General features: G+C 44.9%; 1 protein-coding gene across 1 annotated transcript in view; it reads left to right on the top strand.

The window, feature by feature from the left end:
- aig1 (androgen-induced 1 (H. sapiens)) overlaps nt 1–17,206 on the top strand; it is a 70,071-nt gene that overhangs the window by 7,151 nt on the left and 45,714 nt on the right. The window lies entirely within an intron of this gene.

Below are 17,206 nucleotides of genomic sequence, written 5' to 3'. Positions count from 1 at the left end.
TTACACTTTTCCATTCCAGGCAACATCCTATGAGTTTGTTCTCCAATCTCCCTGCTGATATAACATCCTTCCTACAGTGTGGCTACCAGAACTGTACAAAATACTACAGGTTCAGTCTGACAGGTGTATTGTGCATCTGCAAATTGACATCCCAATTCTTATATTCAATGCCCCCACATATGAAGGCAAGCAAATGCCTTCTTCACTACCCTACCCACATGCGTCACCACTAAGGACCAGCACCGCAAGGTTCTTCCATACATCATAAGGTCATAAGGTCATTAGGAATAGGAGTAGAATTAGGCCATTCAGCCTATTAAGTCATTCATGGCTGATCTATCTCTCCCTCCTAACCCCATTCTCCTGCTTTCTCCCCATAACTTCTGACACCTGTACTTATCAAGAATCAATCTATCTCTGCATTAAAAATATCCACTGACTTTGCCCAATTCGCTAAAAGTATGCCAAGCTTTGCCCTATCCCTTGCAGGGCCCTCTAGATACTGCCTGAAAAAATTTTCCTGAACACACTTGACAAAGTACACCTCATCTAAGCACCTTGGCAATTTGGCCGTCCCAATTTATACTGGGAAAGTTAAAATGATCAAGTATGTCAAACCTATTAGTTTCGCAGCTGTTTGCAATCTCCCCGCATCTTTGTTCATCTAATTCTCAATTTTTCTTTTCTGCCTTATGAGGAGTCAATCAAATGAACTTTCACTGCATGTCACTGTCTTAAATAAGGAAGCTATACTGTAACTCCATCCAAGGACCCAAACAGTATTTCCAGGTGAAGGACCCAAACAGTATTTCCAGGTGAAGCAGAGGTTCACTTGCATCTCCTCCAACCTCATCTAGTGTAACCAATGTTCCAGGTGTCAACTTCGCGACATTGGCGAGACCAAGCGCAGGCTCGGTAATTGTTTCACTGAACACCTCCGCTTAGTCCGTCTCAACTTACCTGATCTCCCGGTTGCTCAGCACTTCAACTCCCTCTTCCATTCCCAATCTGACCTTTCTGTCCTGGGCCTCCTCCATTGTCAGAGTGAGGCCCAGTGTAAATTGGAGGAACAGCACCTCATATTTTGCTTAGGTAGTTTACACCCCAGCGGTATGAACATTGACTTCTCTAACTTCAAATAACCCTTGCTTTCCCTCTCTATCCCTCCCCACCAGTCTTACTGTCTCCTACTACATTCTATCTTTGTCCGGCCCATTGCCCCAAACATCACCCATTCCTTCTCTCCAGAGATGCTGCTTGTCCCGTTGAGTTACTCCAACATTTTGTGTCTACCTTCGATTTAAACCAGCATCTGCAGTTCTTTCTTACCCAAGCTATAACTGTACATGGCTCTCCAGTTGTGGTGTAGTTGAGTTTAGCTCAGGCCTGTCGACCCCATCATCTGTTCACACCAGTTCCATATTACTCCACTTTCGCATCCAATCCTTACACTAGGAGCAATTTACAGAGATGAAATTCTTTGCCACAGAAGGCTGTGGAGGCCAAGTCAATGGATATTTTTAAGGCTGAGTTAGATAGATTCTTGATTAGTATGGGTGTCAGGGGTCAGGATCAAACCTGGATCTCGGGTGCTGTGTGGTCTTTGTACAGCTACAGTAAGAATTTTGTACTTCATACGTCATTCTAGCCTTGATGATAAGCTTCTGTGTGAGGCCAGAATGGTGAAAATCATACAAATTTCATGGACAAGATGACAAATAATTTAAACTTTCCTAATAAACAACTGGGACTGCCACAGACTTTAGAGCCTAGATTGGGTGGAATTTGTTGAGTGTTGTGAGAAATTCTGTGATCAACAAAAATTTCAAAACTCATATCAACTGCATGGGCCGTGGGTGTTGGAAGCGGAAGCAGCGGCGGGGACCGATGCGGACGGGGAGCGGGGTTGGAGAGTGTTTGCCGGGCTGGCGAGTCGCTCACTGCAGCTCCGGCCATGGAGCAGCCTCAGTGCAAGAGTCCCGGGCCGTCGGAGTCGTCGAAGCGTTGCGCTGCTGCCGTGAGAGTCTCTGTGCCGAATTCGCCCAGGTGACCGGCATGGATCAGGCTGCGGCTCGGTGCATCCTGGAGGACAACCAGTGGCTGCTGGAAGTAAGTACCAAGCACTGGGTAGATACAGTGGAAGATAGTGGACTTCAAATGGGGGTGGTTGGTGAAAGCATCCTGCTTGCCTGCTAGATTTTCACTTACTGTAACTGCAGGAAAAATGTTCCTGATGTTGGGGGTGCCCAGAACCATGGGTCACAGTTTAAGAATAAAGGGGGGGCCAGTTAGGACTGAGATGAGAACAAACTTTCTTCACGCAGAGAGTTGTGAATCTGTGGAATTCTCTGCCACAGAAGGCAGTGCAGGCCAATTCACTGGATGTTTTCAAGAGAGAGTTACATTTAGTTCTTGGGGCTAATGACATCAAGGGATATGGGGAAAAAACAGGAAAGAGATACAAAATTTTAGATAAATAGCCATGATCATATTGAATGGCAGTGCTGGCTCGAAGGGCTGATGGCCTATTCCTGCACCTATTTTCTATGTTTCTATGTTTCTATGCTTGGGTATATGGCAATAAAACTCAATCACTTGATTTTGAAGCATTCATGCATGGTGGAGGTATAATGTAGTCATAGAGTGATACAGTGTGAAAACAGGTCCTTCGGTGCAACTTGCCCACACCCGCCAACATGTCCCAGCTACGCCACCTGCTTTTGGTCCATACCTCCAAACCTGTCCTATCCATGTATCAGTCTAACTTTTTCTTAAATGTTGGGATGGTCCCTGCCTCAACTACCTCCTCTGGCAGCTTGTTCCATACACCCATCGCCCATTGTGTGGATAAAGTTACCCCTTAAAAAGTTACCTCTTAAAAATACTTCATACAAAAAACATTGAAATCATACTTCTACAGTGCACTAAAACATGATTTTAATACATCAAATTTCAAAATGTTCCTACCCTGGGAGGGAGGACACCCTTCTTCCACGCCCTCCCCCCACTCAGTTGCTCCACTCCCTCACCGGGTACCCCCAAGGCCAGTGATCAGTGATTGCACAGCCTCCCCCCTTTCAAAAACGCTCCAATCCAATTTAAAGCATATATATTGCATTCAAGTGTAAGTTAAAAGACTCGCAACAGTATGCACCATATTGCACAATTTCAAGCTGAAAAATGCAAATGTTCCGTACCAATGGGAGGGGGACACTCTCCCCCCCCTGGTCGCTATACTCCCTCGGGCTTGGTCTCTCACAATTTCTCACTCCCGACTCTCACCCAATGTTGGCAGCCCTGTTACCAATGAAGGCAAGTATGCCAAAATACCTTCCTCACCATCGAGTCTACCTATACTGAGTTCCTCCAAATGTTTGTAGTGGATTAAAGGTTCATTCAAAAACAAAATGCATTAAATAATGACACTTGATTAAATATCATTAATCGGAAACATGACCTCTGTTTCTCTCTCCACAGACACTGATTGATTGCTGAGCATTTCTAATACTCTCTGTTTTATTGTACACTGTTTCAGAAGACATGCAAAGGTTGTTTAAGCGTTCCTGAACCTTCAGAGTCAAGGGGCGGAGGGGGTGGGGGCAGGCCTGCTATATGACGTTTTTGCTGGTGACCTAGTTTTTGGATAATGCAAACACCTTTGCGTGAGCGATATTGGCTATGCGCAAGTATTCTACGTTGGCTTATTGAATGTCCTCCAAATAAAATGGACATGAATGTGGTAGATATGGCTGCACTCATAAACAAATAGGTGAGCTGCAAAGAAAAATATGCAAAATATGTGGAGAAAGCAGACTTCAAAATCTAATAGAAGTGTTCACCTTTGCTCTCTGTGCTGCTCACGTTGCTTAGTTTCTGTCCTGAGTAAGAATCGGACTGTTTTCATGTAGGTTCAACTGCACAATGATAGTAAAATCAGACAAGGCCTCGGTCACATTCACCACAACCTGATAGTACGCCTAGAGAAAACAACTCCTTTGCCACAAGCATCCTGGTGATGCAGTTAGTTGGCAGGTAAGGTGGCCAGTAAGTGCATGAAGTGTGAAGCATGAGGCATAGATGGAGTTGATAGAGGGGAGGCTGGATTGTGTGAGATAGTGGACTACATCCACAACTCAGTCACATTGTGTGAAAACAGGCCCTTCGACCCAACTTGCCCATACTCACCGACATGTCCCATCTACACTAGTCCCACTTGCCTGCATTGGCCCCTATCTCTTTAAACCTGTCCAATCCATGTACCTGTCCAATTGTTTCTTTCAACGTTGCAATTTAACTCTCTGCAATTTGTTGCGGTTTTGGGCGGAGCTGTTGCCAAAGCAAGTTGTGGTGCACCCTAATATGGTGGCATGGTGGTATAGCGGTAGAGTTGCTGCCTTACACTGTTTGCTGCACCGGAGACCCGGGTTCAATCCTGACTACGGGCGCTTTTTGTCATTATCTTTGGTTTAAACCAACATCTGCAGTTCCTTCCTATACATAAATCTGGATTTAGTTTTTGTCAGTGAAACTGGCAAAGGAAATGAGTATCAGTGGGAGAGCATTTTGATGATAATTCAATTAGACAGTATTGTTGTGGAAAGAACAAGGCTAAAATACTAGGAAAGGTTCTAAATTGGGGGGAAACCAATTTCACCCGACTGAGAAGCAATTTCTAAAAGATGACTGTGAACAGTTATTTGAAAGCACAGTAAATCTGGCACAGTTAGGGCTTTCTTTATGTCAGGCGGGCACATTTTTCAGATAATTAGTGGTATAATAAATTTCCCAGTGAATCCTGTATGTTTCAGGGAGACATAGGAAATGGGGCCCTGATGAGATTAAAAGGAGTGCAGTAAACTAGGCCCCGGTGAGTTTAATGGCTCCGACACAGAGGTTTGTATCTGCTGAGGAAAAACTTTGTATCTCTGTACTCTCTGCAAGTCCATATGTCTGCCTACATGCTTCATAAACGTTACCATCATATTTACTTTTGCCATCTTTCCTGGCAGCGTAATCTAGGCACCTCGCACTCTCTGTACAAAAAACCTGGCCTGCACATCTCCTTTAAACTTTCTTCCTCTTACCTTAAACTTATATCCTCTAGCATTTGATATATCCATCCGGAGAAAAATATTATCAAAATATATACCTTTCATAATTTTATCTACACCTGTCAGTGGCAGCTAACAGTTTGTGGTTCTGGAGTCACATATAGACCAGATGAGGTAAGAACCTCAGGTTTCCTTCTCCAAAGGACATTAGTGAACCTTGTGAACATTAGTGTTTTTTATAAACGGCATTCCAGGAGTAAAGAGCCTGTCCCACTTGGGCGTCATTTGCATGTCATGCAGATGGTGCGCCAAGATTTTGTGTATTCCAAAATCCTGGGGTGCCGCGCGCAACCGCCCGTCACTGCCTACGTCACCAAGCATGCGTAATGCGCATCACGTACGCGACACGACGCGCGCATCATGCGTCGTGACGCGCAAATGATGTTGCGTAAATTACGCGCAAATGACGCCCAAGTGGGACAGGCCCTTAAGAGTCATTATCACCTTAACTGAGAACAACGTTGTTTCCTAATTTCAGATTCAGTTAATTTGTTGAATTTTAATTTTCTCCAATTGTCATGGTGAGATTTGAACTCTTGACTGGGACGTGGTCCATGCTCTGTCTGCAAGTTCAGTCACAACCACTTTATTATAGCCATGCTCGTAAACTCTGCAAATATGTTATTTTGCATTTTGCCTATCACATTATATAATTTAATTTGCTTGCAAAATCTACATTAAATTATGACATCAAATCTTAATAATTTTTCCTTTCTATAGATATATTCATATCATTTAACACTCTTGCTGACTTTCCCATTTGGTTTAATTTATTGGTTTATTTTTATTGTCATGTGTATTGAGATACAGTGAAAAACTTGTACTTACTATCCACGCAAACCACACCATACTTGAGTACATCAAGTAGTGCGACATAGAAGATAAACAGAGTTCAGAGTGTTATAGCAACAGAGAGAGTGCAGTTAAAATAAAGTGCAAGGTTTGCGATGAGGTAGATTGGATGATCGGGATCATCCGTAATGTGTGGCCTTTCCGTACAGAACCTTTGTGGCAGCTACACCAAGTGCCAGCATCTCCCTCAGCAGGTAATCCTGTGTCTTCGATCATGCCAGCTTCCTGCATTGGAAGACAGGAGTTGTTCACTTGGGCTACTAACACCCCAGCGGCATGAATATTAATTTATCTAACCTTTGCTTTCCCTTTTTCTCCATCCCTCCCCTTCCCAGTTCTCCGACCAGTCTGACTATCCTCAATTACATTTTATCTCTGTTTGCTTTGTTGTTACTGTCTCCTAGCTCTACATTTTCTTTGAACCTCATCCCCTTTGACTCGTTTTCACACCTGACACGTCCTTATCTTTGTATCTCCCTCCCCCCTGACTCAGACTGAAGAAGGGTCTCGACCCAAAACATCACCCATTCCTGCTCTCCAGAGATGCTGCCTATCCTGCTGAATTAATTGCATTCCTCTGCAATATGTCAATGTCACTGATGTTTCATTCTTTAACATTGCATTAGTGAGGCATTTAAGAGTCTGTTTATATATGTCCAGCCTCTCAGTGTTCAGTGGCAACAAGGTCCTAGATTGTTCTCCTGCCCACAGGGTCTCCGCCTTCACTGAGATTCAATACATTCTTAGCACATACTGCACCCTGGAAGGTCCCAGTTAGCAGCACTCATTTACAGACACTTCCTTACACTGGAAGAAGGCCTGATGGAGGCATGCAAAATAGAGGCCTAGATAGGTAAATATAATTTTTTTCCCCATGAAAGATGTGCTTAAGACTGAAGCAGACAGATTCAAGGTGAGGTTCAGAGGGACGATGAAGAAGAATTTATTCACTCAGAGGCTGGTTGTAATCTGGACTGCATTGCCTGAGAAAGTGGTGGAGGGAGTGATTCTCACAAAATCCTTGAAGCATTTGGATAGACAATTGATTTATCAAGATGTAGAAAGCCATGGACCTTGCGCTGGTCCATGAAACACTTTTTCATCCATAGGTGCATGATGGTTAGCATGGAGATAGACACAAAAAGCTGAGTAACTCAGCGGGACGGGCAGCATCTCCGGAGAGAAGGAAGGGTCAACATGACCTGTTGGCGAGAGGAGCCTGTTTATCTACTATATGACTCCATGGGTCTAGTCTGACGTTCCGAAGTGTATCTTTCACTGAAGATCTTCCAGCCACAGTCGGCATTTATCTCAGTGTGGGTCCCTGGGAACAGTCAGTGGAGCCGAGCCTTGTGTTCCTTGAAATGAACCTTGACAATAGGCCGCTGCTTCCTTTCCCAGACTTCTTGGCAAACATACACCCCACAAGGAGGTGCATGACAGTTTGACAGCACCACAGCCGGCCTCGCACGCAGTGGGCAAGTGTTCCTGGGAGTACCTCCCACATCACCACAAAGCAGATCATTCAGACTGCCTTTCGCAAGCAGAATGGCACTTCTGTTTCCCCGGACAGGCGCCGTTAAGTAGGGGTGACTGAGCGGATCGCAGCTGCAGATTTGCACCCAGCTGCAGCCTGACCCAGTTTCACAGGAAGGACATGCTACAAAGGCAGATGTGGTGAGATAACTCTCGTGCCCACCCCTCTTGCTGATCTATATAGTGCATTCAGAAGAACTGCACCAAAGGCACTCACTTTGCATTCATTAAATATGAAAGTTGTACAATAGCTCGGAGTGGGGTAAAGATACATTATTTCCTTAATTTCCGGCCTTTTTGCCTCCTCCTGCCTCTGACCTTCGAATGTTCAGCATCAAATCAGATGGATTTCAGATCACATGCAATTACAATGAGCTGTTACCCTCGCAGTGCAGAGCCTCCCAACTGTATACATTAATACGGAAATGATTCCTTGGCATAAATGCTTCCATTGTGGAAAATCAGCAATTGAGGGTCAGGAAATTAGTTTAGTTTAGCGATACAGTGCGGAAACTGAGTCCGCGCCGACCAGCGATCCCTGCACTCTAGCACGATTCATTTAGAACGGAGATGAGGAAAAACTTTTTCATCCAGAGAGTTGTGAATCTGTGGAATTCTCTGCCTCAGAAGGCAGTGGAGGCCAATTCTCTGGATGCTTTCAAGAGAGAGTTAGATAGAGCTCTTAAAGATAGCAGAATCAAGGGATATGGGGAGAAGCTAATTAACCTACAACCCTTTACGCCTTTGGAGTGTGGGAGGAACACGGAGCACCCAGAAAAAACACCTTCACAGGTCACGGGGAGAACATACAAACTCCATACAGACAGCACCCGTAGTCAGGATCGAACCCGGGTATCTGGCGCTGTAAGCCACCAAATCTACCCTGCGCAACTGTGCTGCCCAATGAGATTAATGTAGAATGGCAAAAGGGTTAGCGTAGCATGATGGACAAGAGTGTGTAGGGGGCGCTGCACTGGCGACAGCCTGTCGGCAGCGTGTCCGTTTTTTTCAACTTTTTAAATTTTTTTAGTATGTTTAAAAGTCTGTTTTTAATGTTTCTTTGTGTGTTTTGTGTTGGGGGTGGTGTGGGGGGGTAAGGGGAAAACTGTTTCGGTCACCTCCTCCACGGAGAGGCGACTTTTTTTCAGGTCGCCTCCCCCATGGCCTAACATCGAGGATCGGGCGGCCTTTCCCGGAGACGCGCCCGGAGCTTCAGCGGCGGGCGCAGCGTGGACTCTCAGCACGGAGCGGGTGAGACCTTGCTGGGGCTCGCTGGAGGGGAGTGCTTCGTTACGCTGGCCCGCGGCAGCCGGCAGCCTGAAGCAGCGGTCTGCAGAACTCCAGCTGGCGCGGCGTCTACAGCCCGAGATCCCTCGTGGGGGACCCGGGGGGAAGAAGAAGCTTCCACCGCCGGCACGCGGCCGTCTTCTACTGCGGGCGCGGTATGGACTTACCATCTCCCCTGGAGGGGAGCTTCGACCGCCGGCCCTGCAGACTGCGGTGCTTCCGGCTGCGGCACGGCAGGTACTTTAAAACTTTGACCGCCGGCCTGCGGCCTACACCAGCCTGAAGCCGCGGTCTCTGGTTGGGAAGAGCCGATCCTGGACTCACCTTGACTTTGACTTTGTCCCTTACCATCTGGACGCCCGCAGCAACGGCTGTGGAGGGTGGAGATCACCACCACGGGGGAAAATGGAGGAGGACTGGCCAAGTTCTGTGCCTTCCACCACAGTGATGAATGCTGTGGTGGATGTTTGTGTAAAATTTTTATTGTGGTTGTGTGTTCTTTATTACTGTACCGCTGCTGGCAACCCAAAATTCCACCAACCCTGGTTGTGTGGCAATTAAATTATATATCAATCAAGAGGGTGTGATTGTCTGTTAAATGACTCCATGACTCTTTAACTCTATCAAAGCTAGCAATTAGTTTTATGAACAGAATTAGGCATGGCACAGTAGCGCAGCAGTGGAGCTGCTACCTCACTGAGACCCAGGTTCCAACCTGACTACAGGTTCTGTCTGTGCTGAATTTGTATGTACTTCCTGTGACCACGTGGGTTTTCTCCAGGTGCTCCGGTTTCCTCCCACATTCCAAAGACATGCAAGTTTGTAGGTTAATGGCCTCAGTAAGTTGCACTTAATGTGCAAGAAATGAAAGTGGGATAACAGATTTAGTCTTTAGGTGATCGATGGTCGACGTGGCTCAATGGGCCAAAGGGCCTGTTTCCACGGTGCTTCTCTACAACTAAAATGAATAATCAAATATTATTTCTTACATGGTGAAATGCAACAGTCTCCATAAGGGTCCCCTTTGCCCAAACATTTGTTTGCCCACAGTATTTCCTCTCTTCACCATTAATTGCTTCTGATGTGTAGCGATTAACTTCTCTTCACAGTGCTGAGACAATCGGTGACCCAATTTATTGAGTTTTATTTTCATTGTGGTGCGTTTAAGCTCTTGTTCTTGTTTATTCACAAAAATATTCATTCATGCCAAGTATTGACTTCAGAATCTGTGTCGGCTGTTGGAAGTCCTCTTCCTGGCCAGAGCTGGGGTCATCCCAAGGTTTCCCGAAGTCAACTTGCATAGAGTGCATTGTGCCAGACATTCCAAGGAACTTCCAAACAGCCGAGCCTCCAGGGCCCTGAAGCATAGATCAAACTGAAACCATGCAACTAAAGATGAGTGCAAGATTACCCTTTGTTTTCCATTTCCTAACATCCTCTTCAAAAGAAAGCCATTAATGCTGCATCAGATAGAAAGTAGTTTGTGAGACAAACAACAGAGAAAAAAGCCCTTCAGCCCATCGTAACTGCGTGTGTTCTTTTAAAATAACTGCCTAATTAGTTCCTCTCCGCTGTACTTTCCAAGCAAACATGCACATCTTTCCAAGCAAACATGCACATCTTTTCTTTGCCAATATTCATCGTTTTCAGGCAATATCTTACAGCTCGCAGCAAAATTACATCTCAAAAAACTCCCCTTTCTCCAAATGTTCTGCCAATTATCTGAAATCACTGCATTTATCTCCCTGGATGTATTTTTTTCTCAGTTACTCTCCCAAAATGCTCTTTCTGAACACTTCCACTGATCTTTCCTTAGCCATTTGAAGGTAGAAACACAAAATGTATGACCTCAACATCTTTCAGCCATTGAAGAACCTGTGACATTGCTGTATATTGGGAAATGCACCAGCTATTTTGTGCAATGCAGCCTGCCAGAATCAGTAATGGGATAATGAGTAGATAATCTATTCTTAATGATGGCGATGGAGGAGCGATTGCTGGTCAAGATCAGGGAGAACTTCCCCGTTTGTCAAATTGGCGGTGTGTGAAAGGGATGTGTGAGCTTTGGTTGAATGACACATATTTAAAAAGACATTGCAGTGCACCCTTCATACTATATTGCAGTGACAGCCAGTATTTATTTTGTATTCCTTTCACTGGAGCAGAATTTGAACTAATAACCTCATGGTTCAGAGGAAAGCTTGCTACCAAATTAGTCAAGGAATACACAGGTTTAACCAGAATGATATAAGTTTGCCCAATCTCAGCTAAGACAAAAGCCAATATGATGTGCAGAGAATTTAGAGAGAAGATAAATACATGTCATCAAGTGGCATCATCATAAATCTTTTTCCGCAGACCATTGGGTTTGGGTTCCCCCTCCCCCTCAGGTTATGTAGATTTATTTGGGCATCTGATGAGACGTAGAAACATGGAAAATAGGTGCAGGAGTAGGCCATTCAGCTCTTCGAGCTAGCACTGCCATTCAATATGATCATGGTTGATCATCCAAAATCAGTACCTCTTTCCTGCTTTCTCCCCATATCCCTTGGTTACCTTAGCCCTAAGAGCTATATCTAACTATTTCTTGAATACGACCACTAGGATGGATACATGGATAGGAATGATTTAGCGGGATATGTGCCAAATACATACAAGTGGATCTGGCTCCAGTTTCCTCCCACACTCCAAATATGTATAGGTTTGTAGTTTAATTGGCTTCGGTAAAATTTATAAATTGTTCCAAGTGTGTAGAATAGTGTAAGTGTACAGGGTGATAGCTGGTCAGCACGGACCTGGTAGACCGAAGGGCATGTTTCCGTGCTGTATCTCTAAACTAAAATAAAGTAAAGGTGACTTTTCAGCTTGGGACCCTTCTGCATACTGATTTTAGGGGGAGGGGGAAAGGAAGCTAGAGGTGAGGAGGGGCAGGACATAATGTGGCAGGTCATTGGTGAACACAGGTAAGGTGTTTTTTGACAGGCTGATCGTTAGGCCTCACTGCTTAAAAGTCATAGACTTCATTGTTAACTGTTTTTCTCGGATGCTGCCTGGCATGCTGAATATTTCCAACATTAGCTGTTTCAATTTTAGATTTCCATCACCTGCCTTTTTTACAATTCCCTCTTATACTTTGACCCTGAATCTTAACTCTAGACTCTTCAACCAAAGTAACTGCTTCTCAGTCTTTCCCCCATCAATTTATCTGTGAGTTTTATACATGTCACGTCCTTCTCCTGGATTCCAGTCACTATGTGCCTGATTACATTCTCTCATCCTTTTGAATCATTTTGGTAAATCTGCATTATTTCAACTGTCAGGGAAACATATCTTAACCCTGGAAGGCGACCAAAACCGTTCACTGCTCAGACAGGTCGAATTGAATTCTATATTTTGGCATGGGAGGAGGTACTTTGGCCCATCAAGTCAATGCTAGCTTCCAGACTTTCTGTGTTGTCGATGTGGAACTCATCACTTTCTGTCACTAATTTTCCTACTCTAATCATGTTCCCATCACCCAGGGGCGGAAAACCCGGGGGGGAGGGGGGCAGAGGGGACATATCCCCTCCAGGTTTTGAGAGGTGGGGGACATTCCCCCCAAGTTTTTGTAAATCCGGATTTTAAAACCCGGTGAAATCTCCGCTTTCCGCGAGATCGTGGGGGTGTGACTGATGATTGAGCGCCTGCTGACGTCGGTCAGCAGGCATGGGGGCGGGACATGATTCAGCGCGATGATTGGAGGAGGGCGGAGTGGGGGGGGTGGGACTGAGGATAGAGGAGGGAGACGTGGCACAGACCTGCGCCTCATCCGCAGCTAGGATCGATCCCGGCCAGGTCTCCGCCGCTGTCCCGAGTACCCCCACCCCCGTGAGTGGCCAGAGAGGTCGATAGCAAAAATCCTCCGCAATAGGATCTTTGGTTGGGAATCAGACGGGAGCGTTGCCCCCAGGCCCACAGCCAGCGCAGAGAAACAGCGCTAAACCCAGCTCAACTCTGCCTGTCCCACCAGGTGAGCCTACAGCCTTCCTGGACTTGCGGGAAATATGGCCAGTGCGGAGAAACAGCGCTGGTATCCCGTCAGTCCAGATAGGGCTGTAGTTAACCCTGTGAGACAGGCAGAGTTGAGCTGCATTTAGCGCTGGATTGCGCCTCTGAAGCCTCGCGCGTGTGTGTGACTGTGCGCGTGGCCGCCAAAAAATTGTGTCCCCCGTCCCCTCCATGTTTTGATAGCAAGTTCCGCTCTTGCCATCACCTGCCCCAGATTCTACCACTCACAGAAGAAGCAATTTACAGTGACCATTAAACGCACCAATCGTATTGATGGTTGTTCAGCTTATAAAGCTGCCATCATACCAGTGAGATAAAACAAACCAAATTAGGGCTTTTATTCTTCCTGCTCAATCTTCACCTTGATTTATGCACAAGTTTCCACTACCTAACAAAGTCGAGTGCAAATCTGCCCTTATCACAGTAGATTGAGACCACAAACCATCTGTAACGTCACTGAAATCGCAGCAAAGCTTCCGCCTATTATGCTGGGCATCAGTATGGTTCAGACAGGGCAGTAAGAAAGGGAGATTTTGAGAAAATGCAGAAGATTTCATTTTCTCCTGTTGTGCCGTAAATTAGCAGACATGTGCAAAGTATGAGAAAGCAAGTGCCGTTAGTTTGCAGAGCGCACACACTCATGCCTATATTTGGCTGCATTCTTCTATTGTTGGTTAACAGCGAGCATGCTACAAGGAAGCCACAGGGATTTCCGTGCTAGAGTGAGACACTAAACCAAGATACAAAGGGTGTGTTTTCCTTTTAAACTATTACTTTGTACAGCAGATAATAATTGCAGATAATAATCAGACTGTGCGGTTGTCTGAAGATATCAGGAAATTCTGCAAGAGCTTCTGAGTGCCAGAGAGCAGATGTGTATACTGTGAGCGGCGTGATATCAGAAAATAAATCTACAAACAGAAGGAAGTAATAGCTTTGAGTCTCTTGAAATTGAGTCCTTGGAAGAGTTTTTCTGCAGTACAATTTTACTTTTATTTAAATAACAGTTTTATTTGTTCCCATTTTGCTAACTTGCACCTCCCTTTGAAGCCCTCTAGTACCATGAGACAGCAGGTGGGGTTATAAATGTAGGATAGTTTTTAAGAAACGATTCAGGAGAAATATCTGTTCCAGAGAAAGTTGTCGATGTGGAACTCATTCCCAGAAGGAATAGTGAAGCTGAATGATGTGGATATATTTAAAGGGGAGATGGGTAAATGAACATGGGAGAAAGGTTTGGATGAAAAAGATGGGTAGAGTTAAGTCAAGTCAAATTGCATTTGCTGCCATGTACAGGAAAGAACTGCAGATGCTGGTTTTGGACCGAAGATAGACACAAAAAGCTGTAGTAACTCAGCGGGTCTGGCAGTATCTTTAGGGAAAAGGAATAGGTGATGTTTCGGGTCGAGACCCTTCGACCGGAAACATCACCTATAACTTTTCTCCAGAGATGCTTCCAGACCCACTGAGTTACTCTAGCGTTTTATGTCTTTCTACAGAGATGTACAGATACAATGTGAAGTCTTGCCTGCAGCTGCTTCACAGGTACATACACTCAGGCAACACACAAAAACTTAAATTACACATAAGTTACACATAAATGCTGCAGACAGCTAAGAGGAAAACACTGCAAAAAAAAAAAACAAGACACTAGTGCAAAAATGCACAATTATTAATCAAGTCCATGGTAGTGTAAGTGGTCGTTGCTGAGTTACGATCAAGGTTGTGCAGGTCATTTCTATGGCTGAAATAAGCAGCTAGTCCTAAAACTGGTGGTGTGGGACTTCAGGTTCTTGCACCCTCTGCCTGATGTTAGTAGTGAATAGTGGCCATGGCAGGATGGAGGGGATTTTTGATGATAGATGCCCATTTCTTGAGGCAGCGTCTCATTTGGATGTTTTTATAGGTGGAAAAATATGTGCCCGTGATGGACTGGGCTCATTGCATCCTCTTGTTTTTCTGTGCGCTGGAATTACCATGCCAGGCCATGATGCAACCAGTCAGGATACTATTTTACAGTGTGACTGTAGAAGCTTGTTAGACATGACATGATGGGATATTTTTAAGGTGGAGATTGATAGATTCTTGATTAGTACGGGTATCAGGGGTTGTGGGAAGAAGGCAGGAGAATGAGGCTGAGAGGGAAAGATAGTTCAGCCATGATTGAATGGCGGAGTAAACTTGATGGGACAAATGGCCTAATTCTGCTCGAACAACTGAAATTATGAACATATGACAAAATTCTTTAAACTTCTTAGAAAGTAGATGCGTTAATGCATCATCTTCATGATTACATCTATGTGCTGGGCCCATCCGAGATGTTAATACCCAGAAATCGGAAGCTGCTAACTCTCCCCACCTCCAACCCACCAAATGAGAAAAATACATGATCATAGACATGGGAACAGGCCCGTCAGGGCACTGTTGGTGCTGACTATCTATACCCACCCATTTTGTTGCAACTGGCTGGTAGGCTTCTCTGCAATAGCATTTCTTGTGCTCATCTAAATACTTCTTAAATGTTGTGATACTACATGCCTCCATCTTCTTGACACTGGTTGAAAAGATGTTTCCTTAAATCCTAGCTCAATCTTTTCCCCCTTATTTTAAACTTATGTCCTCTTAGCTGACTGATCAGAGCAAATGTTTCTGACTATCTACCCTATCTATTCCCCTTAATAACTTTTTATACTTCAATCAGAGTCCTCCTTTGCCCTCCCCGCTCCAAGGAAAACAAACCTAACCTATCTAGTCTCTTCATCCCAAGCAACATCTTGATGAACCTTCTCTGCAACTTCTTCCATCACTCCATTTCCCTCCAGAACTGCACACAGTACTTCAGTTGTGGTCGAACTATTGTTTTATGTCCCTGCTCCTGTATCTATACCCAGGTAATAAAGACAACTATTTTGTACTCATTCTTAAATTGAAGCAAAGCACTAGCATCAACCTTGAGCTAAACGCTGTTTCTGTGCTTCTTTTTTACCATGTGGCAAAATTATGCCCAGGTTTGAGGACAGTTATGGCATCTGTTGTGGACGTGTGAATGGGAGACGTGCCCTGGAGGAGACAATGTTTGACGAAGCACTAAATTACATCGCTGTTGTAACAACAAGTATTACATTTGAGTTTCCAATCTGATTAAAGGATTCATATCCAGTTGAGAAGTTCCCACATATTCCTTTGTGGCATTGGTTCTGTAACACCAGTGCTTACGATGTTATTATTCCATATAACATGTAACAATTACAGGACGGAAACAGGCCATCTCGGCCCTACAAGTCCGTGCCGAACAACTTTTTTTCCCTTAGTCCCACCTGCCTGCACTCATACCATAACCCTCCATTCCCTTCTCATCCATATGCCTATCCAATTTATTTTTAAATGATACCAATGAAGCTGCCTCCACCACTTCCACTGGAAGCTCATTCCACACCGCTACCACTCTCTGAGTAAAGAAGTCCCCCCTCATATTCCCCCTAAACTTCTGTCCCTTAATTCTGAAGTCATGTCCTCTTGTTTGAATCTTCCCTATTCTCAAAGGGAAAAGCTTGTCCACATCAACTCTGTCTATCCCTCTCATCATTTTAAAGACCTCTATCAAGTCCCCCCTTAACCTTCTGCGCTCCAGAGAATAAAGACCTAACTTATTCAACTTATTCCATTCAGACTTTATACTGTAAAGGGCCTGTCCCACTTAGGCGATTTTTTCGGCAACAGCCGGAAAATAGGCTATCACCACATGGTCGCGGGGCGATGCCTGTATTGTCGTGAGTTGTCTCCTCAAGGGTCGTAACTTTTTTCTTGTCGCAGCTGGATTTTGAAATGTTCAAAACCTTTCGGCGACAGTGGGCTTGACATTGCCTGTCTTTTCCTGTCGTAGGTGCTGTCGAAGGTTGTCGTAGGTTGTCGACAGGATGACCCAGGTGGCGTTGGTTGTCGCTGGGTGCTGACTTCGATGAATTCCATTGGTGACTACCTACTTCAACCTACGTCAACCAGCGACAAGTACCGGCGACTGAATTGTCTTCAGTTGGCTTCAGTTGTCGTCAACAGGGTCGTAACTTGTCATATATGGTAAATGGTAGGGAATTGAAGAATGCAGGTGAACAGAGGGATCTGGGAATAACTGTGCACAGTTCCCTGAAAGTGGAATCTCATGTAGATAGGGTGATAAGGAAAGCTTTTGGTATGCTAGCCTTTATAAATTAGAGCATTGAGTGTAGAAGCTGGGATGTAATGTTAAAAGTATACAAGGCATTGGTGAGGCCAATTCTGGAGTATGGTGTACAATTTTGGTTGCCTAATTATAAGAAGGATGTCAACAAAATAGAGAGAGTACAGAGGAGATTTACTAGAATGTTGCCTGGGTT

This window comes from Leucoraja erinacea, chromosome 8 (assembly GCF_028641065.1).
Source record: "Leucoraja erinacea ecotype New England chromosome 8, Leri_hhj_1, whole genome shotgun sequence".
NCBI lineage: Eukaryota > Metazoa > Chordata > Chondrichthyes > Rajiformes > Rajidae > Leucoraja > Leucoraja erinaceus.
This window is presented reverse-complemented; position numbering and strand designations above follow the sequence as displayed.